Source organism: Equus quagga, chromosome 7 (assembly GCF_021613505.1).
Source record: "Equus quagga isolate Etosha38 chromosome 7, UCLA_HA_Equagga_1.0, whole genome shotgun sequence".
NCBI classification, from domain to species: domain Eukaryota; kingdom Metazoa; phylum Chordata; class Mammalia; order Perissodactyla; family Equidae; genus Equus; species Equus quagga.
In genome coordinates this window covers 92,452,639-92,465,862 of record NC_060273.1, presented here as the reverse complement: position 1 = coordinate 92,465,862, position 13,224 = coordinate 92,452,639, and the positions used below count along the sequence as shown (strand labels likewise).

Below are 13,224 nucleotides of genomic sequence, written 5' to 3'. Positions count from 1 at the left end.
CTGACTGTCCATCCATTCATCTACCTACCCATCCACACTTGCATCCATCTATCCATTCATCCAACTAACCAACAGGCATTTGTTGAACACCAGGCACTACAGTGTGCTAAGCTCTGTGTTAATCACTAGGGATGTGATGGCAAACAAGACAGATTTTATCTTTGCCCTCACTGAGGTTATTATCTGGAGGATTTTAATCAAACATTTGTGTAACGCTGCCTTCACCATCCAGAATATGTTTAAATACTCAGCTTTAACTCTCCCTTTAAATTCTGATGTCCTTCTTGTAAAATTGTGATGGATTACCCTTCCTACACTTAGGAACCCCATTGTAGACATCAAATGACCAAAGACTGACTGATGGGAAAATCTACAGATTGTGGTGCCAGAATAAATGTCTTCTGATTTGTTTATGTGTGTCTTTCTCCTGTTGAATTGTAAGTTACTTGAGGGCGAGGACTGGGTGTCAAGTTTTTAAATCTCTGTGCTGAGCACAGTGACTAGTACATAGTAGCTGCTTATTGAATGTTTGTTGAAAGAATGTTGTCTGAGAGGTCAGAGGTCTACATTCGAGGCTTATCATTATTGCCATTACCTTCTATCCTTGGTGCCTCCTCTCCTGGATCTTGATGAGGAAGAGACCTGTGGCAAGCAAATATGTTTCTTCAGTCCTCTGGACAACTGTGCAACCATTCCTTCAAGAAAAATGGTTCTGAAAAGCCAAAATCCATCCCTCTGCCATGTTTCTTGCTCCAGGACAAACTTGGAATTTCATTAAGTTTTTCCTATAAGAAGTTATCTTGGGAGCACAGCAACCTCAGGGGGCTCTCTCTTGGAACCATGGCTAGCCTAGGCCACTGGTGACCCTCATGCTCTTACTTTCTCGAGCACCCTGAAGTTGAGGGTTGACTTCATTTCTGCCATTGTCCCGTGATCCAGGGCAGGATGGTGTAAATTGGGAATTGAGTGCATGCTCACACTGTCCAGACTTGACGTAAGGAATGTCTCCTAAATTATTTAAGATCTGAAAATATGTTTTCTACCCTCGACAGATGGCTGCTTTCCCCTTAATAAAGTGTGTCTGACAATCACACTTTATTGGTGTGGTTAGGAAAAGAATGTCGTAGACTTAGGAAAACATAATAATTTACAGAGTGACACATTTCGGCGAAGAAATAAAGCTGTAGACTGCTCTGAAAAGAAGTAAAACCATAGGAAACCATTACTTCATTGGGACAAACATTCTGTGTCTTTAGAAAGTTCTTGCTAAAAAAAGCGGGTGAGCTCTAGGGCACATTGTGTATGTGTCCACACATCCATGGAAGTAGCCTCTCTCTGATTTTTTAGGGACATTCCCTTTGCAAACATCCCCTACTTAGTACCTTCTAAGTGTTTAATATGATTACTGTCTAACATAGCAGCTCACACCTAGGCTTTGGTCCAAGCTGCTTCTTGGAAGTCATATTCTTCAGTAGCTGCTGTGCTGAGGTGTAAAATCAGTAATAGTTTTCACCAAGGTCTGTATAGTATCATACCCACTAGAATTTGCAAACCAGAAATTTCCACTACAGTAAGGGTTAAATAGTACTCCATAAGATGTAGTGCATGCCCCATATGGAGAATCCACGTATGTGCCATGGTGTGTGCAATAACTTCAATGTGTTATTTCATAGTTCTCAAGTGTAGAACTATTTAGTATACTGTCATAGATAATGTGCAAATCCCATCAATTCACACTGGTATTATTTCTAGGATTATTTTAACAGCATAATTGTTCCCTTTCCTGTTTGGTGGAAAACTAAGGCTTTGTTTTTCCAAGTGGAGGAGCATGTTAATTCAAATTTCTCTCTGGTTTATTTTCCAAAATTGATACTTTCTCACATAAACCATAGTATTGTTGTTTATTTTTTTTTTCAAAATCCACCTTTCAGGTATGTGAGAGAGGATGATGAGTAGCTGTGTATGTTTGTGAGTCAGAGACCAGGATCAGTTGCAAGGCAGGATTCTCTGATGCTAAGTGCTGAGATCCCGTTCCACTGATTCGTTTCCACACCAGCAAAAGCGAAAAGGCCAGAGAAGAGTGAGAAAGGCCAGGATGGGAGGGAAGCTGGAAACTCTGGTGTTTTACTCATTCATCTCAGCGTATGGAGAAAAACGTGGTAATAATGTGAGCTGCCCTTTGTTTATAAGACACACAATTCATGGCAGCGATTTTTATAAGCCTCAAAATGGCACTTAATAAATATGAGAAGATACAGGCTTTCTTGATTACTTAGATCTAAATGTTTATTCAAGCTTTCATGAGAGTTTTTCTTCATTTATACACAGTTCTCTTCACTGAACAATTGTCCATTTTTAAACGTGGACTCAGTACATGTGAAACCAGTTTCCACAGGATCCAAATCCATTTCATTTGTGAATATATTTAGTAGAGGTCAGGACTTCTTGTTGATTGCTTTAATTAAAACTGGAGTTTTGAAAAACTGAATTGAAGCAATTTTTAAATGGGTGGCTTGTGTCAAAGAATTTTACAGTTTGTGAAAGACATTCGTGTTGATACTTGAAAAAAAGGAAGAAAAGAAATGAAAAAGAAATTGCTGCGTGAAAATATTTCCAAGGCTGTTCTGAGCAATGTAGGAATTAGCGGTATTTTCCTCCTTGGTGTTGATGTTGCATGGACACTGGAGACAGTTGTGCACTGTGGATATTATTGTGGTGACAGAGGAGAGTGAAAAGGATAGGGTTGCAGCAGAGCAGTCGATGGCACCAAGCCAGTGCCCTGAAAAATGGCAAACATGTCACAGCTAACAGCTGGATGCAGAAATATTTCTCTTTAATTTGGACGGATAAAATTTTTTTCACAGCAGGGCACTCTCAAAAGAGTACAACATCAAAGAGGGCGGGTCTCACCAGTCAGACATCAGCTGGCTCCAGGATGGAGCAAAATGAATGAACTGTCAGGACTTTTCCAGCATATATGCTTCTGCCAAGTGAAAAGTTAAAGGTTCAGTGGCTTGTTCAGATCACAGACAAAATCCTGATAATGAAAGGCTGATTCCCCAAAGTCTTCCTCTGATCAACAGACAGAGGATGTCTGAGGAAGACTCCAGATTGATGGATGGCAGGCTTCCTATCGACGGCTGCCTCCGTCCTAGGAGATAAGTGGGATTCACCAAATGCTCTCTAGCTCTCGGGAGCTCCCGGGCCTCTGGAATCCTCAGAGTCACCCGCTCTCCTCTGTTAGCCTGACACTTAGCAGCAGCTGACCCACAGTGTGACCAAAATACCCATCTCCATTTCTTCACATGGCCGGCTCTCTGATGCAGGCTTCACAAACACCACCACGGGTGTTTTACAGTTTATTGACACTTTTCAACTGTTTTTCTGATTACCATATTTCAGTCTTGACTTATATGTTAGTATTATCTGCAAACTCAACATAAACCTCTAATGATTTTCTAATATTTCTGGAACTTGATGAATGTGAATTGACAGAGTACAGTATATAGCTTTATATCAGCATTACTGAAAATACAGCAACGGTGTATATAACCATTACTCATTTATTTTATGGGGCATTTATTACTTGACCTTTGAAGCTTCATCTTAGAATCTTGGCATTCCAAACATTCTGAATATTCCAAACCCAACTGAGAGGATAGTTTTCTTATTAGACATAACAACAAAATAAGTTAATTCTAATGGAGGGAGGAGGGAGAAATTATTGAAATAAGCCTATAGTATTATATATTTGAGAAAAGTTGAAAAACTGAACACAAATAAGTATGGGCACTATATTGATTTATACATTTATATGTATAAATATTTATATATTATTATGAGCACTAGCTGGCATTTGCTTTAATGAAGAAACTTTTGTTGTAAAATATGCATCTTCATCCACAGGCTTATGCCTTGCCCGTTTTTTGCTGTTGCTGGTCTCTATGGTACGTTGCCATGGCAGGAAAGTGGTTTTACATAGAGGTGGGGAGTTGTGTCTTTATCCATTGCATGGTTGCTTTGTGTAAATTTTACTAACAGATTAAGTAATTCTCGCTAAATTGACATTGCTCTGAAAATAGGACTATGTTTGATAAATGACATTATTAATCATTACGAACATTTTTATAGCCTTCATTTGGAGAATTTCGATGCTTTTAAAGAAAAAGCTCTGCTATTTCTCCCTGAGAGGGCAAATGGATGTGATGAGAAAAGCAATAACATGGTGGCCTAAGATTCAGGAGGATTTCATCCTTGTCACACTCACTTACCAAATGCACGTCATTTAATCTTCCTTAGCCCAAGGTTTCTTGTCTGGAAAACAGAATAATGTTCCAGCCTACCTTCTGGGTCAGTTATAAAGATCACATAAGCTTTTGAAAGTATTTTATAAACTAAAGCCCCACACAAATGTGTAGCTGTTGCTCTTTTTGTTAAGGTAGAGGCAGAGGCTTTCATTCATTTTTAAAGTATGGATTTGTGGTCTCTCTTCTCAAGCTTTGATTTAGCTTGATTTGAAAGTTCAAAAGTAAAGAGGTTAGGAGACCACAGTGCTGTGGTTCTTGCTGTCTTCCCCTCTAGATTGGGAAGCAGTACCCGGAGGCCCTGGATGACAGTGCTCCCTGTTGATCTGATGTTCCAGGCTGCCATCCACAAATGTCCCCTGCTCCTCATCCAGGTACATTTGATTGCACAGACAGTTCACCTACCTTGAACGTGTTCAACGTTTGTGTAGAAGTGAGGCACTGTGAGGTGAGGCCTCCCTGGGCCAGAAGTGTCAGTGACTTCAGAGGTCAAGCAATCCTACGTGGTGGGTGATTTCAGTGAGAAGCTGTTGGGGTCCTGAAGCCACAATTAATTAAAACACCTGGTAGTTGTAATAACTACCTGTTAGTTATAGATATGCTCCAGGAATACTTCGTGTGGTGGGTGCCTGTGTCTTTTGGATGACATTTTTATAACACTGCATTAAACTGAAGACATTAAATTCAGGAAATGGAAGATGTAGGACTGAAGAAATGCTTCCTTATTGTTTTCTAGATAGTATTTACATTCATTCAGCATTTTTACTATTTTGTTTTATTTTTTGATAGACTCATCTGGGAGATAAAAACATAAAGTAGAATGACTGATTTATTCCTTATACCTTCCTTATGTTCTCCCCAGTTTTTTCTTCTTTCTCTTTCTCTCCCTCTCTTTCTTTTTCAACAAGAGCTGACTTCCTGGTATGTACAAAGCCTTGTGTAAGGTACCTATGGGGAAATTTTTTAAATATTTAAAAGACATTCCTGCCCTCAATGAGCTTACAGTCTGGTAACCTTAGCGATAATGAGTTTGTGTATGCTGCACATATTATCTGTGGTGTCCAGGAGCAGATTAGCAAATTATGCCTGAGCTGACAATTCCCATCTAAACATAGTGATGGCCTAAGGGTAGCTAATGCTCTTTGGGCTCTTACTGTGTGCCCTGCACTCATTTAAGTCCTTTCTATATACTAGCTCTTTTGATTTTCATGCCAGCCCTTTGACATAGGCACTATCATTAGCACCAGTTTTTCAAAGAAGTTCTCAGCTTTCGCAAGAGGTTAAGTAACTGCCCAAAGTCACATGGCTATCCAAGGTGGAGCCATGATTGTAACTCACACGCAATGGAGCAGACACCCACATGCATGCTCTTGACCTCTGTCCTCTGCCCTCTCTGCTCACTCCTGACTGGAGTGACTTCAATTATGTTTTCACTGGTAATGCTTAAGAAAGTCTCCTCTTTTGACTATGCTATTAAAAGTAAAATCTTTTATTTAGCAACAGAGGTATTCTGGTTTTTAAATTTTCACAGTCAAACCAGTCAAGAACTATTCTTTAGTCAATAATAATATTATTAGTTGAGTGGCTATCCATGAGCCACACAATATTCCACCTCTCCCTCCTGACACAGAGGAATCTCTCAGTAAAACATTTTTATCCATCGTGGCAAACAGTATATTTTTCAATTGAGTTTCTCAAATTACTAATTTGAAATTACTAATTATTGGAACCCTAATTTCCAGAATTTTACAGGAAGATGGGGCCATGTAAAGGATCTGTGTGGAGAATAGGCAGAGGGTTCCGAGAGACCATCTTTATATCTATTCTTCCCTGGATCCTGCAGGCACTGTGAAAGGACTTAAGACAGGGCTGAGTTCTCAGGTCTAAGCTGGAAAACTCCCAAAGACCTCCTGTCAGCCCTTTTCTCTGGTAATTGTTGATTACATTTTAATCATCATATGAAATTCACCTTTGCATTTCATAGACTTGAAAGAAGTTATGTTCAAGGAGGATGTGATATTTTCTTTAAAAAGCCTTAGTTGTTCGTGCTTAGAATAGAATTTTAATTGCATTTAGTAGTGATTTCTTCTCCAGCTTTGAATAAAATCTATGATCTTTAAGAAGCTATAGAATTATTGGGAGAATTCAGTTCACTTCAGCATGTTTTGAGTTCCTTCTGTGTGCTGGGCCCTGTGTTAGAAGTTTGGGCATAAAATACACTCCCTCACGTCAGCTGCTCAGTGAAAACTGAAGGAGGCTGGCATTCCAGCACGCAACCAAATGCTGGAGTCTGGGGCCTCAGCATAGGGGCATGGCAGGTGGGAAATACAGGAGAGGGAGCTGACACGGCTCCCTACTCCCTGAAAGTCAGCTCATCTTTTTTGTATAAAACCTTTGGATCTTTTTTTTCCCATGCCAAAATTCAGGGACCGAGGTTCTGGGAGGAGACGATTAATGTTTAAGTTGTAGCTCAAGTTCCTTTTGTTTATGGTCATTGGCTTTCTTCAGTGTATTTGCAGGATTCAGTGAGGTGAAGGGGGCCTCAGCACTCTCCCAATGGGAAGGCAGAAGGATGGAAGGTTGTGAGGACGCCTGGAGACGAGGCCTCCTTCTGCCACTGACTAGTAGTCTCCCTTTGTCTAAGTCACTAACTTTTGGAAACCTCACTTCCTTATGTATAAACTAATCAGGTTGGAACAGATGGTCTCTGAGGTCCCTTCCAAATCTGATTTTCCTGGGCTCTAATTTTAGCCAAGGTACTCTGCGTTCTAGCAAGAGAACTGGTGACCAAAATCTTCATGGAGGCCTGTCTACTGGAGGAAGTGCTCTGCCTGTGGTTTTTCAAACAGGGTCCCCCAGTTCACTGCAGGCCCTTGATGATGTCCCACGACCCGCCTCAGAGAGCAAGGCTGAAGTTAGTTGAGCTGGTGGGGTGCCTGGTAGACTTTGTTTTTGTCAGTTTTTATAGTGGAATTATATTTAAGACTTCTTTGAACTAAACAAGATTTCTTGCTTACAAAGATCATTGATAGCCTCTGCTGGTAAAAATGAAAGAAATGATCTGTCTTCTCTGCAACCCCATTCCTTGGAAAACTTCAGCACAGAAACCTTGGATCTCGGTGAGATGATGATGGCTTCTGGGCAGCACAGGAGTGATGAATATTTGCAATGTTTCCAGGCTATCAGTTCAACCGGTTTTGCTTGCAAGTGTCCCCAGCTGTAATAGACTCATTTTCAGTGGTAGCAATAATTCCTTTACAGCTGGGATTACAAAGGTAAATGCTTAATGAAGCCAACCAGGTAAGTAAATTAGTGAAATAGGGAGCATGTAAGACAATAGGGAGTGGTAGGGACTATGGAGAACTAGAAAAGCACATGGCCACCTTCTTTTTCTCAGTTTGTGGATTATTGCCAGAGATTGGGGGACCCATCTTTTGATTTTTTTTCAAGAAAAATTTGAAATTAGGTAAAATTTCCAAATTTTTAAACACAGTGGAAGGAAACCAAAGTTGGTCAATTGCTTGCATTCAGCCTGAAAGCCACTAGTTCGCGAATCTTGCTTTAGAGAAATAGATTGCTTGGAGCCACCAATATACACAAATTCTGATCATTCAGAAGGTGGTTTTCTTACTATTATGTTAAAACGGGCCCAGGTCAGTTGCTGACTTACATTGTTTCCATGATTATTATTATTGTTAACGTAAGTTGGCAACATTCATAAGTGACAAAGCTGTGGACGAGCCACTCATGACCAGTGTTTATAACACACAACACTGGGGCATTTTTTACTCATGCTGTGCTCATTTAAAGTGGATTCTTGTTCTAGAATAATAAGATTGTGGGAGAGAGTGGCGTTTCCTGATATCCAGGATTGCGATAAAACACCGTTCACCTGGTTGTTTTCAGCTAATACCATGCACGGTTTGCAATGAGCGAGAATTTGTGTGATCATTATTTCATGTGTGGCATCCCAGTAAATATTATTGGATTGAAAACTGTAATAATCCCCTTAAAAAGGTAACAGTTAGCTCTGCCCCTTACTTATATTTCTACTTCCATTGATATAAGATAAAAGAAAAAGTACAGACCAAAAACAGTGGTTTTAAAATAGCAACAACAACAATCACAAAAGAAATCAGTGGCTGATAATGTAGTGATACATAGGACAAATATTTTCCTAGGAGGGTAACACAGATATGGTCTTTAACCTTAGGTAAGATAGTCAGCTTCTCTATTTTAACAACGCATGCAAAAACTGAACTACAAAGAAATAAATGCTTAGGGTTTCTTTTTGTTTATTTTTCTTTCTTTGATTTTTTTGAAAAAAAATCAGAAAAGCACAAAGTATAGTATATAATTTCCGATATGCAGGCCATCAAAAAAATGAGTATTAATACTTTGCCATATTTGCTTCAGAATTTTTTTTTAAGAAAAATGAGGCATTTCGGATAAAATATTAGTTCCCTTTGTTTTCTTTCCATTTCCTTCTTTCCCAAGGCCAGCATTCTGCTACAGTTATCAGGAGTCCTTCCACTGTGTCTTTTCAGAATTTTACTATATGTATAGATATATATGGATAGATTGCTATATGTACTTTACAATATACACCATTATAAAATAATCTATTGAGTGTTATTTTGTATATTTTGAATGTTAGGCAATGGTATCATATGTATCAATCTGCAACCCAATTTTCTCAATCAACATTATGTTTTTGATATTTATCTATATCAACTGAATCTTAATACAAACAGATCCGGTTAATTCATTTTAAGTGTTTTATACTATTTTGTCGAATAAATAAACCACAATTTATTTATTCTTCTGATGGTGGATATTTCTGTTACTTCTAATTGTTTACTATTACAAACAATGCTACAACGAATGCCCTTCAACTTGTCTCGTTAGGCACATGTATCAGAGTTTCATTGGAGTAATTTTCTAGAAGTGAAATTGCTGAGTCGTAGGATATATGCATTGTCAACTTTTTTCAATATTGCCAAAATGTTCTCCAGTGTGAGTGTGCCATTTTATACTCCTTTTCAGCAATGTTGAAACTAGCTTTCTAAAACAAATATGCCAAATATACTTCCTACAGTTTTGAGGATTTTCCATTGCAGAATTTAACCGTTTCCCACCAAATGTCCTGTGTGTTTCTTTACATATATTTCTTCTACCTCGAGAGAGTCATTTGTTCTGCTTCCTTAGAAAGAACAGAGCAAATAGTAAAACTTAGGTTGTTGATGTTCATCCAGAATAAAGTCCATAGCTTTCTGCAAAACTGTGCTTTATTCAAATGTTCTTTCACATTGAAATCTCCCTTAATCTAAATTTAACTTTATGTGACTTCATACTCACGTTTTGAATGAATAAAAACTTCTGACCTTTTCAACATTTTCATAGGTCCTGAGGGGATTGTCTAAACACTTTACACATGATTTTCCATTATTTTTCTGCTTATTTTAAATCTTTTGAAAGGTAATGAAAACAAAATCACTCTGGGTCTTGGCATTAATTCACCTCCTTAAATTCCTTAAATTTTTTAAACCTATTCGGTCTCTAACTTAAAATTTCGTTTTAGTGTCACACAAATGTAGATGTCAATGCAACCTCCAAGAACAATTTCCTGAACTTGAACTTGTTGCTGCTGCTCTAGACTGAAGCCTGTTGAAACATTTCCCCACTTGCAGATCCTTCTCTTCTGGGAGGAAGCCCCTGACAAGATTCAGGCTCAGGCTCCTTGTGTACTTCAGTTACATGTGGAGTTTTAGCCCCTCCTCTTTTTTTTTAATCTGAGCTCTTAAATGGCAGCAAAGGTGAGCCAATGGTGGGGAGTAATGACAGGGCCCGAGTGAGTACCTGGAGCTCTTCTGAGACTGCGTCCTACTTCCTACTCAGCGCTCACATTTGGGTATCCTGGTTCTCCCAATTTTACTCTCCCTCCCAGAAATGGGCATCAGTACCTTCTGGCCCATTATTTCTCTTTCACAAAACGCTGAGTTTAAATGTTAAACCTTCACAGCACAGACCAGAAAGGGCCCAGGGTTTTCTTGAGCCAAATGCAAAGTTTGGCACACGTGGTTGGCCTCCTTAAATAACTTTGGTGGGAGTGCTGCCCTATTAGCCTGATGAGCTCCCTGGAGGAAATCCCACGTGCTGTGAATATATGTTGTTGTGACTTGACATTTTATGACATTTATGAAGCTTTTATTTTGGGGGGAAGTTGGGTGAAATGGATATAATCAGATTTGTGTTTTGAAAGAGCCCTCTGGCTACAGTTTAGAGACTAGGCTGGAGGGGCCTGGAGAATCTGCAGGGAGATCCGTTAAGAGACTGTTGCAATACTTCCGGTGAGAAAGGAAGCTGCTTTGGGCTAGGATGGTAACAGTGGAGAGGGAGAGATAGGTGCACTTGAAAAGTATTTAGGATTTTGGTGGATTTAGGACCCACCAACGAGATTAGGTGATGGCTGGGCTCTGGAGGCTGAGGGAGAGAAGCGTATCAAGGTTAAATGAGCTGCCTCAACTCTGATTGGGTGCAGTTATGGCATCTAATTGGCGCATGAGATTTTTGTCACAGTTTCATGTGAAATAGTGGAATATCAGTGTTAGTGGAAGCCAAGGAGGCTCAGCCTCATGCCATGTGCTACGTTGTGTGATATTTGGAAAAAAACCTGACAAATAGCCATCTACTTTTCCTCAAGGCAAGTAGCAGTTTCATCAGGCAGGCAAAAATCGTAGGATTGCTATAGTCACTATATACTTAGTTTAAGGAGATTATTGCTGAAACAACAGTATAGGAGGAAACACTTTGTTTACTCATTTTCAAGACTGACTGGCTGCGGGCCGGCCCCATGGCCGAGTGGCTGAGTTCCTGCGCTCTGCTTTGGCCGCCCGGGGTTCACCAGTGCTGATCCTGGGCGTGGACCTACACACTGCTCACCAAGCCATGCTGTGGTGGCATGCCACATAGAAGAGCTAGAATGACCTACAACTAGGATATGCAACTTTGTACTGGGGCTTGGGGGAGAAAAACAGAAAAAGAGGAAGATTGGCATCAGATGTTAGCTCAGGGCCAATCTTCCTTGCCAAAAATGCATTAAAAAAAAAAAAAAAGACTGGCTAGTGTCTGGTGTTCAAATGAGCTAACACTCAAGGTAGCACCCACTACATATAAATGTTAAAGAATTTTACTTGCTGTTGAGGACGTTGGCTAGAAACACAAAGGAGAATTCTACTTCTCAAAATGCTTCATCATTATTTCACTGCAGCCCTCACAGAAGGTTTGTTCGTGGGGGAAGGACAGAGCAGAGGGCTGGGTCATCAACATTCTTGGCTCCATTATAGATAAACAGTGGCGTTTAAGGAACTGATGGCTTTGTTCAATGTCGCATGGGCTGTCAACAGCAGACTCAGGGTTAAGACTTTGAATCTTTGAACCAGCTTCCTGAAACAAAAATAAAAACAACAAGCACAACAAAATAACTGCAGTGTCATCTGACCTAAATACGAAGTCTGTCATTAGATTGCTTACGTAGCAGATGTATTTGTCACGTGAAGTGTTTCCATTCTCTACTATTGTCTCAAAACTCAGAATTTAAAGAAGTCATGGATCTTAAATATACTATAATCCAGGAATCTCTTGATTCTTCTCAGGCTACACTGATTATCAGCTGTAGTCACTCTGGCGTGCTACCCAGTCATAACTTCTCAAACAATTGTCTTTATTAAATTGATGTCTGTCTTTTATTTGTGGGGTTAGTGGAAGGGTTGGAGGTGGAGACAAATGAGTTCAAGAAAAGTGAAAAAAACATCAGCTATTTTAAAATGACTAGTGATAATAAAAAGAAACTCATCCCTAAGCCCTTTGGCCCCCCGAATAGAAATACTGAGCTAAATTAATATGAATGACCATACAGGTTTTAGGGCCTACATGTAACCAGTGAGGCTCACTCTAAGACTTATTCTTCATAGTCTATTGGGAAAGGAAAAGTGGAAAGGCTGATCAGCAAGAGTAAGAGCCATTTCTCAGCATGCTCTGGGGAACACCTCAGCGGCTCCCAGGATCCCACTGCTGATTTTATTTGAAAAGGTCCAGCTGTACTGTGGTCCCTCTGAGAACTGTACCTTTTGTTTCCTGGATGCCCCTAGGACTGGGGATGACCTAAAATTCCTGTGTATATGTAACCCCTTGATCTCCCACTCCTCTAGATACCACATCCTCCAGGGTGCCCAAGGCTGACCTGGATTCTTGGAATGAAAGCCGATCACCTCTGCTGTCAGCACTGGCTCTGTGTGTGCTGGGCTGGCTCGTTGTTTTCCATAAGACTTTTGTCCCACACTTATTGCCTGGTTTGAAGCAGACTTCATTTCCTTAAATCTGATCTTGAAAGAAAATCTGCTTGAGATGACCTAAGGCCATATTAGTAGACCAACCTCAGTGAAGACATTTAAAATCCCTAGGAAACAGTTATTTTTTTCCCCTCCTTTTCGAGGGTCTCTCTTTTTTGATGACTCCTCTCCTAATAGTTTCAAGTCCCAACAGCTGAAGTCCTACATCTTCTACGAGGTGAGAGTCCATTTGTTTCATCCAAATCAGAGTCTGTTTGACTCGTTCCGTACAGCTCCATAGCTCTCCAACTGCCTTCTGCTAGGTGCCACTCAGCTTGTTGAACGGACGGTTACTGCCTCTCGAATGCCTTCAAACAGTTATGTGTGTGAGACTGGGGGCCTCTTATGTGGATGTTCCAGCCATGTCAGTGTGGCCTCTCCCTTCAGCCTGCTTTGTTTATCCAGCAGCTCATTACTTAAGAGTAGCCTGTCAAAATAGGTTAAATATTCTTTGGGAAACATGGTCACTCACATCCTTGAGATACCACAAATATGTTTAATACAGGGAAGATTGGCTTGATAAGAAAAAC

General features: G+C 40.1%; 1 protein-coding gene across 1 annotated transcript in view; it reads left to right on the top strand.

The window, feature by feature from the left end:
- Nucleotides 1-13,224, top strand: part of PRDM6 (PR/SET domain 6) — a 100,855-nt gene that overhangs the window by 52,686 nt on the left and 34,945 nt on the right. The gene's annotated exons all lie outside the window — the stretch shown is intronic.